Genomic DNA, 13,015 nt, shown 5'->3' on the forward strand with positions numbered 1-13,015 from the left:
GTCACAGTAACTTACAATTTCAAAACAAGACATTTGCTATCCTGGCTGGTGTGGCTACGAGGTTAAAGCGACGACCCTCACGCCGAAGGGTCAAAGGGTGGGTCGCAGATTGGATTCCGGTCAAGCGAATACCTGGGTTGCAGGTTCATCCGGGCCCCACCCGAGCGCATGGGGGAGGCAACCAATTATTGTGTCTCACATTGATGCTCCTCTCTCTCTCTCTTCCACTCTCACTCTCTGCTCCTACTTCTCCCTCCCTCCCACTTTCTCTAAAAAACAATGTAAAAAATATACTGGGGTGAGGATTAACAAACACACATTTGCAATTCGCTATCACAAATTCTGAATTACCATGGGGATTAATACCTAGAAAAGTGAGCTATAACCTCCCACCCCCCTAAAACACACACACACACACACACACACACACACACACACACACAAAAATGAATTCAAACGGAGGTTTTAGGAGGATATCCTCAAAGGATAGCTAATATTTTAGAATTATAATTTTACACCTTGGTCGACAGCAGACAGAGTTTAAATCTATTTTACGTACCTAATAAAAATCAACCTCAGCTGGTGGACCTAAACAGTCTGCAGCTGCAAATGCTGAGACGTGATTTTTAAAAAGCTGCTAGAGAGTGCGAGAAATTAGTCATTAAAATCCACCAAACTAGTGTACAGTCCCTGCCTGGGGGGTGTGGGTGGCGGGGTGTGTGTGTGACCGAGGCACCCTAAAATGCGGCGTTAGGGTCCTTCCTTAGCTATTTAACACGTTAAGCGCCATGTCAGCCACCGGTGCGGCCAGCATATCGGTGAGACCGGATATCGCCGGCTAAACGGAAAGGGAGACAAAACAGGCTTGGCGCTGAAGGTGTTAAACCTTGTTTACAAACCATCCAGAACAAACGCGCAAGAGGACTTCCTGCTCCACATAGGGGCAGATAAGACACCACTTAAACGGGCCTAATTCTGCGGCCCTGGAGGGCGGCCCACGGCTGCGGTTCCCTGAGGGCACAGAACCGGCCTCAGGTTCTAGCAGAGGCTGCGGGGCTCACCCGAGGGCGACCCGGAGGGTCCCTCCGCGCGGGAGCGCGTGTCGCCGGCTCCGCGCGGGCCGAGGAGCGCCAAGCGCGCCCCCGCGCGTCCTCCAGATCACCTTCGAGGGGGCGGGGAAGAGCTGCCGGGGCAGGACCCCCTAGCGACCAGCCGGCCGCCAATCAACACTCGGAACTCGCGCCCCGGTTCCCGCCCCGCCAGCCGCCGCCAGCGCCCAATCCCGGCCGCGGTAACAGCCGGCGTACAGAATGTCCGGGACCTGGGGGGGCGGGGACGTTAGGAACTAAATTAAGAAACCAAGCCTTGGAGTGGTAGGAAGGTGGGGAGGTTAGGCGGGGATTCGGCCGGCGGAACGCCCGCAGCCCCTCCCGCCACGACTCCCCGGGGACGGTCGCTCCAGGGCCGGGTTCTCGGCCCGGGCCCCGCCGCGATCCGCGGTAAACAAAGGCTCGCAGGGGGTTGGGGCGGGGGTAGCGGTCAGGTGACAGGACCGCGCACATTTCGCAAACGCTTTAGTGGGGCTACTCTGGCCCGTAGCCTGGGAACCCACCCTGACCCCGTCCGTCCTCCCCGACAGACGGCGATCGCCCCCCCACACCACCACCACCAAACGGGAAGGCTTGATTTGAGGCCTTCGCATTCAGTGCTTCCTTCGATTATGAAAGAGCAGCGGGGGCCCCGTTCGAAGCTGGTCGGCAACAGCAGGACCCGTCTCCCCAGCCCCGTTCGCCAGCTGCTCCCGCCCCCGAGGCGACGGGGTGGCCGACACCTGCTAACCCAGCCCGGGCGGCCCTGTCTCTCCCAACCCGGCCCCTGTGGGGCGCGTCAGCATCGCCGCGGTTCCGGGGCGGCAGTGCCAGGAGGCTGGGGTGTCCCCCTTGCAGGACTGTCGTTGCCGAGCGGGGCTAAAGACCCCCCAGGAACGCCCTGCAGACCCCTCGCCCCAGACAGAGGCCCAGCAGCCCCAAGCGCAATCTCTCCTCGGCGCCCCCGCGTCTGGCCCCGAGAGGCCGGACGCCGCCGGCCTCCCTCCTGCAGACACCTCCGTGGTCGTGACCTCGGTCGCCCCTCCGCCCCCGGCGCTGGCCGGTTCCTCGCCTTTCGGCCGGTCCCGGAGCTGTCATCCCCGGGTACCTCTCGGCGAAGGCTGGAGGCGGCCAGCAGCAGTGGCGAGCAGCGGCTGCCCGCGGTCCGTTAGCGGCTGGCGGCGCAGCGCTCCTTCCAGCCCCGGAGTCTCCTGCAGCCACCAGTCACTGCTGTAGCTCACAACAAAGGAAACATGTGACCGTCCGGGCCAAAACACTGAGCGTCATAGACCCTGGGCCAATCCGAGTGGGCTCCCCACTCGCGGGGCACCCTGGGAGATGTAGTTCCTATTGCGGGGGCGACCACTATGCGAGCGTGACAAGACCCAGTCCAGGGGCTGGTGATTTGGGAATACTTTGTTTTAGTTAGAAACACTTTGTTTTAGTTAGAAACAGGTTAAGGAAATACATCGTTTTAGGATTCTAATGAGAACACTGAGTGGTATGTTTATTGCCACGTCCAAGGCAAAAGCACATATCCATGAAGTTGCATAATCTTAGAGATCTTTTAAATTTGACCCCTTGGTTCCCAATTGTGAAATATGAGGGCCTGAGGTGTGAAAGGGACAAGAACGCTGGTCGCTAGACGGCGCAGGGAAACCGTCTTTCTGTGTAAATCTGTTACTGTCAGCTGCATTAAGTCCCGAGTTACCTTTTTATTTTAGACGTACTTGCAAATCAAAGTTGTTGCAAATTCCTATTTTCCAAGGCAGATAGATTCACCAAAGGACATTATTTGACATTTTTGTTTCTGCAGATATTTTTTTAAAGATGGGTATACTCTCAAACATTTAACTAGTTTTTGGTTTTTGATGTCAGAATTATAACTTCTCTTTCTCCTATTCGTTATGAATACAGTCATTCCTTTATTGAATAAAGGATTGTGTTGCAATGACCAGAGGTGAATCCTATATAATAAAAGGCTAATATGCAACTCAACCAAATAATGGAACCACTGGTCGCTATGATGCACTGTGACCACCAGGGGGCAGACGCTCAATGCAGGAGTGCACTCCCACAGGGGGAGCAACGCTCCGCCAGAAGCCGGGCTCATGGCTGGCCAGCGCAGTAGCGCTAAGGATGTCTGATTGCTGTGGGGAGCGGGCCTAAGCAGGCAGTTGGACATCCCCCAAGTGCTCCCAGACTGTGAGAAGGACTGAGTGCACAAATTTTGTGCACTGAACCTCTAGCACAGCAGTTCTCAACCTATGGGTCGCGACTCCTTTGGGGGTCAAACGACCCTTTCTCAGGGGTCACCTAAGACCATCGGAAAACACATATATAATTACATATTGTTTTTGTGATTAATCACTATGCTTTAATTATGTTCAGTTTGTAACAATGAAAATACATCCTGCATATCAGATATTTACATTACGATTCATAACGGTAGCAAAATTACAGTTATGAAGTAGCAACGAAAATAATTTTTTAAAAATATATTTTATTGATTTTTTTTACAGAGAGGAAGGGAGAGGGACAGAGAGTTAGAAACATCGATGAGAGAGAAACATCGATCAGCTGCCTCCTGCACACCTCCTACTGGGGATGTGCCTGCAACCAAGGTATATGCCCTTGACCAGAATCGAACCTGGGACTCTTGAGTTCGCAGGCCGACGCTCTATCCACTGAGCCAAACCAGTTAGGGCCGAAAATAATTTTATGGTTGGGGTCACCACAACATGAGGAACTGTATTAAAGGGTCGCGGCATTAGGAAGGTTGAGAACCACTGCTTTAGTATAATATAGAAGGCTAGGCTTCTTAAAAATATTTTTTAGGCTTCTTTTCCATCTCTTATTAAAAATGAAAATGCCTGCGATTTATTGAGTTGCTACAAAACTCCAGACTCAGTGGTGGGCACTTTATATATATCCTTTAATCCTCATAATAACTCAGTAAGATAGGTGGTATTATCCCATTTTACAGGTGAAGAAACTAAACTGCAGAGAGGATAAAGTGTCGGCCCAGGTCATTCAGTTATTAAATGGTGAAGCTGGAATTCACACATACATTTAAAAAATGTATTCATATTAATGTAGGTACTCAATTTTATTTCTAAATAGTTTATCAACAAAGTTAAATATGTATTACAAGGTCAGTTGTACAGTAGCAGCCCCATCTCCCACCCTTCCCCTTCCTGATTCTCCAAAAACAACCATTTTCAACTATTTGAACTATTTTGGTACTTGATCTCTATTTCCATAGACCATATTACCATTTTCTATTAAAGCAGTTGCCATCCATGTCCCCTGTCCTTCCAATATTATAATTTCTGATTAAATAATTATTTAATGTTTATGTTATTAAGACTATTATTTGTGGCTGAGTCAAAACTTTTTTTCTTGTATGGAGTTTTGTTTTTCCAGGAATAGGCATGCAGCTAAGCACTGGAGGGTCCTCACTGCCTTGATAAAGTCTCAACTCCCTGGCAGTGCACACAGTCCTTCCTGAGGCACCTTAGGGTCTATCTCTGTAGCCTAAACACCATAAACTACCCACAGGTGCCCAAAGGACTCCCTCTCTCTGTGTCCAGGCCATTCTCATTCATATCCTGCTCCCCAATTCTCCTACGCTCTCTCCTTCCTTTCACCCCATTCACTAGACTAGCTCCTGCTCTTCCTTCCAGGAGTCAGCTTGTGGGTCTCTCTTGGGACACCCTCTTTTCCTCCCCATTTTCCTCTGGGCTAGGTATCTCTCTGTCTTTCCACAGCAATCCATCTTTATCTCCTTCCCAGCAGTCTTGACACGAATTGCCCATGTTTATTTACACGCCTTTACCAAAGGAGTACCCCCTCAGGTCAGGGATCATGTCTTATTCATTTTATATCACCTAGTAGGTGTTCAGTGTGTATCTATTAATGGATGGAATGGTTTCTACTTCTTGAGTTTAAAGGCACCGGAAATTAAAAAAAAAAAAAAATAAGTGCCACCCACCAAGACCCTGGCATCCACTTGGCCTCAGCTGTATGATGTCCTCCTCAGAATGCCTCCTCTCTTGGGGCAGATAGGTACAGGATAGTCATCTGAGAGAGGAAAGGAGGGAGGGGACCACGGGACAGGCAGCCTTGGGGACAGGCAGCCCTGGAGACAGGCAGAGGACTACTGGTGGATATGAGAGCTCCTCAGGCGCCAGAGTTTGAGTGGTTTCAGTATTGGTGAAGGGCCTTGGAAGTTATGTGTACTCCACGTCAGTGAGCATGGCCAGGTAGCAGCCTTTTTTTTTTCTTTCTTCCAGCTGGGGCTGGAATATAAGCAGAGCTGTCGAGTCCAGGGGGAATCTTCTGAAACGTGCGAAATTATTCTGTAATGGAATATGATTTATTGTATGTGGTGTTTACAATCCAGGTTGGCCTGGTCATTTGAATGAGGCAGAAACTTGGAGAGGGGAGAACCTTTCCTTTCAGGGATGTACTATATTGTTCCAAATTCTGTCTTCTTTCAAATAGCACATGGCAGCCCTTGTTTTGCTCTCCAGAGCATCCATGACAGTCTCTAAGGTTTAAGGTTGCCAAGCATCCATAGTTCTTCCAGACATTCTTTTTTTTTTTTAAAATATATTTTTTATTGATTTTTTTACAGAGAGTTAGAAACATTGATGAGAGAGAAACATCGATCAGCTGCCTCCTGCACACTCCCTACTGGGGATGTGCCTGCAACCAAGGTACATGCCCTTGGCCAGAATCGAGCCTGGGACCCTTCAGTCCGCAGGCCGATGCTCTATCCACTGAGCCAAACTGGTCAGGGCCAGCCATTCTTTTCATTTTTCTCTCCAGCATGCCCTTCTTCCCCATGCAGACAATATCACTCTGTAAACATACCAGCCTCCCTGCCTCTGCTCTTGGCCTCCTGTAATTGAAGTTTCCTTGTCCCCAGTTGTAGTAGAAATGTTGGTCCTCTTTTAAAGCTCATCTCTGGTGCCACTCATTCTGTGGGGCTTTCTCTGAGTTTCTCCCCCACCAACCATGAGGCTGTGCACACCTCCAGTGTTTTTACTTTATTTATTTATTATTGTTTAAAGTATTACATATGTCTCCTTTTCCCCACATTGCCCCCCCCCGCCACTCCCGCCCCCCACACCTCCAGTGTTTTTAGACTGAGACTTGGCATTATGTTTATTCCCAGTCCCTGAATGCAGCTGGGTTCTTTGGCAGGTATGGGCCCAGCACTTTGAGCTTCTCCCCGGCAATAAATCCCAGTTGCAAAACACTGATGAATGGAGATTTTACTGACGGTTCCACAAAGGGAGATTTACATGGCATTTCACACCACAAAACTCTATAACAAGTCTCTTTAAACATCTGTTCCCTCCCCTCAGCTCCTTCCTCAGCCACTCCTCTTTTCTCACTAGACACCCTCTCTCTGGGCCTCTCCCTAGTTCCAGCTTGGCTTTTCTCCCTTTCTATGATCTCTGCCATCTTTCTCCTAGACAACCGCCCCCCCCCCGCCCCCAACCCCATCTCTTTTTCAGTCATTTGCATTTTTACACTCATCACCTTTCAAAAAAGAGAGTTCCAGTCTTCAGAAAACAGAAGCTCATAAATAACAAATCATCCCCACCCCCTCACCATATTCCTCCACAGACATATTTCACATCGCAGCAGGTCTGTTACACAACACCCCTCAGAGTGTTGAGTGAAGGGGAGAATAAACACAGTACATTATTTGCTCATGGCACCTGAGCCTCTCCAGTCGTGAGGCCCACCCCTTCCCTCCCCTCGTCTCCCATGAGGTAAGAGTGACTCAGCCCTGAAGCCCTGTGGATGCAGAGGTCTGACGCTCCCTGGCTTTGTAGTTAGTTGCCAGGAAAGGTTTGAGTTGCCCCTCGGGGGTGCCACTCCCACCCTGCCCAGATAGTCGGTCATGGCCTCCACTAGACCAGCTGGAACTTGGGGTCAAACATAGTACCGTTAGGATTCAACAAGGAAAGAGATAGCCGGGAAATTTTCCATTTTGAGGTCTGGGGAAAGAGGTAAGTCTTCTGCCACGTGGAGGGCAAGCCCCCTCTCGCCTCCCTGAGCTTCCCCCTCAGGAGTGCGGTCTGCCACGAGGTGTTTTTCCTCACGACAGAAACAAAGGGAGCTTCCTATCTGGGGGTGGAGTGTGGCGGCAATCCTGGCTTTGCTCTTGAAACTGTCCTTCACAGATTGACGTTCACGAGATGCCAGGAGTGGGTGCCTCAGTGGCCTCCAAATCCTGTTTGTGCCCATATTTGCCCTGCTCATTGCAGAGAAGGGTGACTGGTCATCACCGTGAACCCTGGGCTCTGACTGCTGGGAGCTGAGGCATACTTGCATCCTCCCCGTACTGTGATGCCAGACCCGGCTCTTTTCTTTATTCTTCTGCCCCAAGGACATCTGATTTTACCTTCCTCTCTTCTTAATTTCTTCCCCAGTAGTGAGAATTCTGGTCTCAGAAGAAAACTGATATTTTGTCATAAAGTACTCCTGCCCTGACTGCTCTAGGTAAGCCTGATTCCCCAAGGGATACCTCAACACCTTTTAACATGACTTGTTGCAAACCCCTCTCAGGTATGAGCACATGTGGAAAGTTTCTTCTCCTGCTCTGGTCACAAGCTTAGGCCAGTTTTAAAAATGACTATATTCCTACTCTTAGCGCTGCTCACTAGTCCACCCCACAGATGGCTGTGGCTGTGAGTCTATATAAAATTCCTGCTTCTGGTTCTAGCAGACTTTGACTTTATCTTTTCTTTTCTTTCTTTCTTTCTTTCTTTCTTTCTTTCTTTCTTTCTTTCTTTCTTTCTTTCTTTCTTTCTTTCTTCCTTCCTTCCTTCCTCCCTCCCTCCCTCCCTCCCTCCCTCCCTCCCTCCCTCCTCTCTCTCTCTCTCTCTCTCTCTCTCTCTCTCTCTCTCTTTCTTTCTTTCTTTCTTTCTTTCTTTCTTTCTTTCTTTCTTTCTTTCTCGCTCTCTCACCCTTGCCCAAGGATATATTTTCTGATTGATTATCAGAGATAGAGAAAGTGAAAAAGACAGGGAAAGACAGGGAGAAACATCACATCAATGCGAGAGAAACACATCGATTGATTGCCTCCTGCATGCACCCTGACCAGGGCCTGGGCTGGGGAAGACCCTGCAACTGAGGTACATGCCCTTGACAGGAATTTAACCTGGGACCCTTCTGTCCGAAGGCTGACGCTCTATCCACTGAGCCAAACCGGCTAGGGCTATCTCCAATTTCTTGCCACTCGTAACATTTAAGAGGCAGGTACTCATTCCAACTTGATCTTCTTATGGTGCACCTGGCACTACTCTCCTTCCAAGGACCTGCAGCTTCTCAGAGTGTGTCTTCCCCCTGTGGTTCCCTTTGGCTTGATGGGCAGTCCTCCCAGGTATCCTTCAGAAGATATGGAAGGGCTGGGCCTGTCCAAGAGCACCTGCTGCAGACCTCTCCTGTTCTTGAATGATCCCATTTAGTTTCTTAAGAAATTGCTTTTTTTGTTTTTTAAATATATTTCTTTATTGGTTTCAGAGAGGAAGGGAGATGGAGAGAGAGATAGAAACATCAATGATGAGAGAGAATCATTGATCGGCTGCCTCCTGCATGCACACCACTGGAGACTGAGCCCGCAACCCAGTCATGTGCCCTTGGCCGGAATCGAACCTGGGACCCTCCAGTCCGCAGGCTGACGCTCTATCCACTGAGCCAAGCCAGCCAGGGCAAGAAATTGGAGAGAGAGAGAGAGAGAGAGAGAGAGAGAGAGAGAGAGAGAGAGAGAGAGAGAGAGAGAAAGAAATTGTTGAGGCTGGCACACCAATCTCCAGACCAAGAATTCTCACTTTAATAAGCTCACTCGATGCTCTTGTTACTGGTCCAAAGTCCATGTGCCTGATAGTTCAAAACGCCAAAACTCAAAATGTTGCAGTTTGGATTAAGGAAGGGTTTATTGATCGAGAAGGTACAAACCAAGAAGATGGGAGAGCTAGTGGTGCCTCACATCCAGCTTAAGAAAGTACAGAATTCAGGCTTCTTTCATGTCAAGGGAAGGGGAAAATGGGAGGGCCAAGAGGTGATTGACAACTGTAGACATCTGGGCACCCAAAGGGGTCTGAGGAAGATTGAGCTTAGTCTGTTGACCCTACTTGATGTGCGTCCGGTCATGGGGTTCCCGCAAATCTTTGGTACACAATACATACTTCCCTTATCTCCTCGAGATACTTTCTGGTAAGGGGCTGTTTTTTAAAACTCAAGACACAAGCAGAATTCCTCTAATGATTAGCATGTTTGTATGCAAGAAGCTGTTTACTTGAAGGCTCTGTGAGCAAAGCAGGCTTGAACGAGATGGAGTCAGAGAGATCAAGCATTAATTCATGAACCAAGAGGTCATGAAATGATTCCTGGTCAGGGCACATGCCTGGGGTTGTGGACTCACTCCCTAATGGAGGTTGTGTAGGAGGCAGACGATTGATGTTTCTCTCTCATCATTGATATTTCGGTCTCTCTGTCCCTCTCCCTTCCTCTCTCTCAAAAATCAATTAAAAAAAAACAAAGAAAAGAAAAGAAAAATTAACCTACATATAGACTTGAAAGACATGGCCTGTATGAGAAGAAGACCTTAAGAAAACAGAGAAAGGAATGCAAGAACAGAATGAAAAATATCAGGGAGTCTCAGAGGCCAATGTTGGGGCTGGCAACAAATGAGCTGGAGATTGGACACAGAAGTAGTTAAAGATTCTTCAGGATTTTCTGTGGGGATTGTGCAGATTTTTCATGAGAGGATTAATAAATGAAAAACTTAAAATGAACAGGAGGGGTAAGGAAGGAAAGAAGAGGTAAACAAAAAAAAAGCATATAACCTCTATTATCTAGATTTGAAATGCAAACCTGAAGAAATGAAGTGATATAGAAACCTAGAAAACAAAGCCAGCCTTTCTGAACACTCACTGGGGTCCTGGCTTCTAACTTCTTTAATCTTTCCCAGTGGGCATTTATAAGATAAAAAGAGAGTGAGAGCAAGAGTGAGATAAAATATTCACACTCAATCGTCACATAGCTAAGCTTAAACCATGGTTCCCTGACTAATACTAATTAGAGATTAGGGTAAGCCTATGTTTTTTCAGCAAGCATTTGACATTTAAAAAACAACAACTCTGCCTCCTGCACGCCCCACACTGGGGATTGAACCTGCAAGCTGGGCATGTGCCCTGACTGTACCCCGACCGGGAATTGAACTGTGACCTCCTGATTCACAGGTCGATGCTCAACCACTGAGCCACGCCAGCTGGGCTACCCTTTTTAAATTCAAAAAAGTGTTTTAGAAAACCCTTGCCTAGTGTGGTTTTTAAAGGGACTCATGCTCACTATTATGCAATCTCCTTTCCTTCCAGCCCCAGATTTCTCTGTCTGGCCTACAAAACAGCAAGGCCCCCCCCAGGTCACCAGCATACAGGGCCAGATACTCTTGACCCTGCTTGTGACAGTATTGCAAACACATGCCTGGCATACTTTGGAAAGCCTGCCTGCTTCTATTACTGGTACATGAACGTTTTGCTCTGGCAGCAAAAATCTACTGTGCAGGCAGGGGCTCAAGGTTGCCTGAAGTTTCAAGACAGGAGTTTGGTTACAAGCCATTCCCATTTTATTAGTAGGTTCATGGAGGAGTCAGTCACAAGACTAAGATACAGAGGCCAGAATTATCGGTCAGGTGTCTCGAATTGCCCAGGAATGAAATTTTTCCTGGAGTGTAAGGTTAGGTTGAATTTGCAGCTCAGAGAGAGGTCAAGTTTAAAGCCCTTCGGGGCACCGAGCTGCTCAGTGCTGCTGGGGACATTTCCCTCTGCTCGATTCATAAGCACCCACGCGTTATTAAAGAACCATTGGGAAGTGGAGGCACTTCAGGTCCAGTTGATGGATCCGACTCTGTTCAGAATCAGAGATTCTATTTGAGACAAAATTTAATGGTAACAACAAAGCTTGGTGGGAAGAGAGAGGCAGTGGCAAGTACAGACAAAGAGAGAAACAGCAAAAATAGAGAGCCTTCAAATTGCCTGAGCTGGTTTCTGGGCTGTTAACTATAACCAGGAGCCACTTAAACTCCTGCTGAAATCACCACCAGAAATAAAATCTGACTCCTCCTCTGGATTGTTACCGTCACTAACAAAATGTTATGGCCATCTGTGTGCTAAGGACAGGGCTGAGAGCTGTTGCGAGGGTGCTGGCCAAGTGGTGGCCAGCAAGGGCAGGGAGCAGGGAGTCAGGGGCGGGGTGGAAGCTGAGGGCTGTCACCAAGAGGCTCAGACAGAATCCGGGGGGAGCTGTGGGCATAAAGAGGTATCAGGTCAGTAAATAATCAGAGGGAAGCTGGGTCCTCTGGTTTACAAAGAAATTCTGAACCAGAGGAGTGAATAAAGCAGAAATGGAAGCTGGGGGCTGGGATAACCAGGAAAGTTCCAAATTTCCCTGTGAGGTCACCGCTCTGCGGCCTTGGATTGCGTTTTTACAATGAAATGAAATTAATTAATCAAGGATGGCTCCGGTTTTAAAATTTTATCTTAAATTTTGTAGACAGCTGCACCTGCGACCTCACTGCCCCGGAGGTCCTTGACAGATGGCAGTCTGTCTGTACAGATGGGATTCATTTGAGCCTCAGGGATTGTTTTTGGATTTTTCCTTTAGGACCCTACCTCCCACCTCCTGGGATAGGGACAGGTGTGGAATTATAGGAAAGGAATAAGCCACCCACAATTGCACTCTCCAGAGGCAATCATTCTGCATCCTCATCTGTGGAATGGGCATAATTATGACAGGATTGCGGTATAAGACAAGGGAGAAGCTGTTTTAACTTTTTGGTATATTCCCTTCTAGCCTTTTTATTAAGCATTTGAAACATGGTTGGGATCACATGGTATATATAATTTTCATCCCATCTTTTTTCCTTAATATATATCAGGACTATTTTCATGGTCACACACATGCTGTGTGTGTGTGTATGTGTATGTGTGTGCGCTCGTTCCTTTAAAACTTGACCCACAAAGCAGACGGAGGGCTGGATTTGGTCTGTGAGCTGGCAGCTGGCTGTCCTCAGGTGCAGAACAAAGGGCAGCCATTGAAAATCATGACGACAGCAATGAAAACAATGGTGCTGTTCTCCTCAGGGATTCAGAGGTGCCTCCGTCACAGCTCTACCAGGAAACTCACTATCTGGGATGTGCAGGGTGCTAGAGGGTAAGTAGTCAGGAGGTGAGATGTCAATAAAATTTCTTTCTGTTTAAATCTGTTTAAAGCCCATTTAATCTGTGGTTTCCTGGATCTACATGTAATCCCCGCCACAGCAGGGTGAATTCCCCGAGAGAGGAAAGCTATAACTTGAACTCATAACTGATTTTCCAGAAAGCCCCAGCAGAGCCAATTTTTGTCCTCTATGGGCCTGTCTCTCACCATCATTTTGGAAAGATGTCTAGCCGAGGCCCTGCTTCTGGAGGCATTTGGGTGCAGGCAGGAGCCAAGGTCTTGACAAAAATAGTTTTTAAAATTCACTTTTGATTATTGCTTATATTCTATCATATGATTGAACCCTAATTTATTTTCATTTTTCAAAATACTGGATATTTAAGTTGCTTTAGAGGGTTGCTGTTAAAATACACTAAAGAACATCTTGGTACATAAGTCTTTCTCTTAAATTTAGGTTACTTTGTATTAGTTGGGGGAGAGACTATTTTAACATTTTGGTATATTGTCTTCTACTCATTTTATTAAGCATTTTATTTTATTTTTTTAAATATATTTTATTGGTTTTTTTACAGAGAGGAAGGGAGAGGGATAGAGAGTTAGAAACATTGATGAAAGAGAAACATTGATCAGCTGCCTCCTGCACACCTCCTAATGGGGATGTGCCCGCAACCAAGGTACATCCC

At 47.8% G+C, this 13,015-nt stretch overlaps 1 protein-coding gene and 1 long non-coding RNA gene across 9 annotated transcripts in view; one reads left to right on the forward strand and one right to left on the reverse strand.

Annotated features, from left to right (window-relative positions):
- Nucleotides 1-2,351, reverse strand: part of KLHL24 (kelch like family member 24) — a 48,173-nt gene extending 45,822 nt beyond the window's left edge. For 5 of the 8 annotated variants that reach the window (XM_036347307.1, XM_036347301.1, XM_036347304.1 and 2 more), the window contains exon 1: nucleotides 2,197-2,351. The gene's annotated coding sequence lies outside the window, so the exon portion shown is untranslated. The other 3 variants (XM_036347302.1, XM_036347305.1, XM_036347303.1) reach the window with 2 other exon arrangements.
- Nucleotides 2,352-6,926: 4,575 nt separating this feature from the next.
- On the forward strand, nucleotides 6,927-12,799 carry LOC118677090. The gene is made up of 3 exons (XR_004974319.1): nucleotides 6,927-7,117; nucleotides 7,541-7,610; nucleotides 12,257-12,799. It is a non-coding gene; the product is annotated as an uncharacterized LOC118677090 (long non-coding RNA).
- Nucleotides 12,800-13,015: the final 216 nt, after the last annotated feature.

Source organism: Myotis myotis, unplaced genomic scaffold (genome assembly GCF_014108235.1).
Source record: "Myotis myotis isolate mMyoMyo1 unplaced genomic scaffold, mMyoMyo1.p scaffold_m19_p_2, whole genome shotgun sequence".
Classification (NCBI taxonomy): domain Eukaryota; kingdom Metazoa; phylum Chordata; class Mammalia; order Chiroptera; family Vespertilionidae; genus Myotis; species Myotis myotis.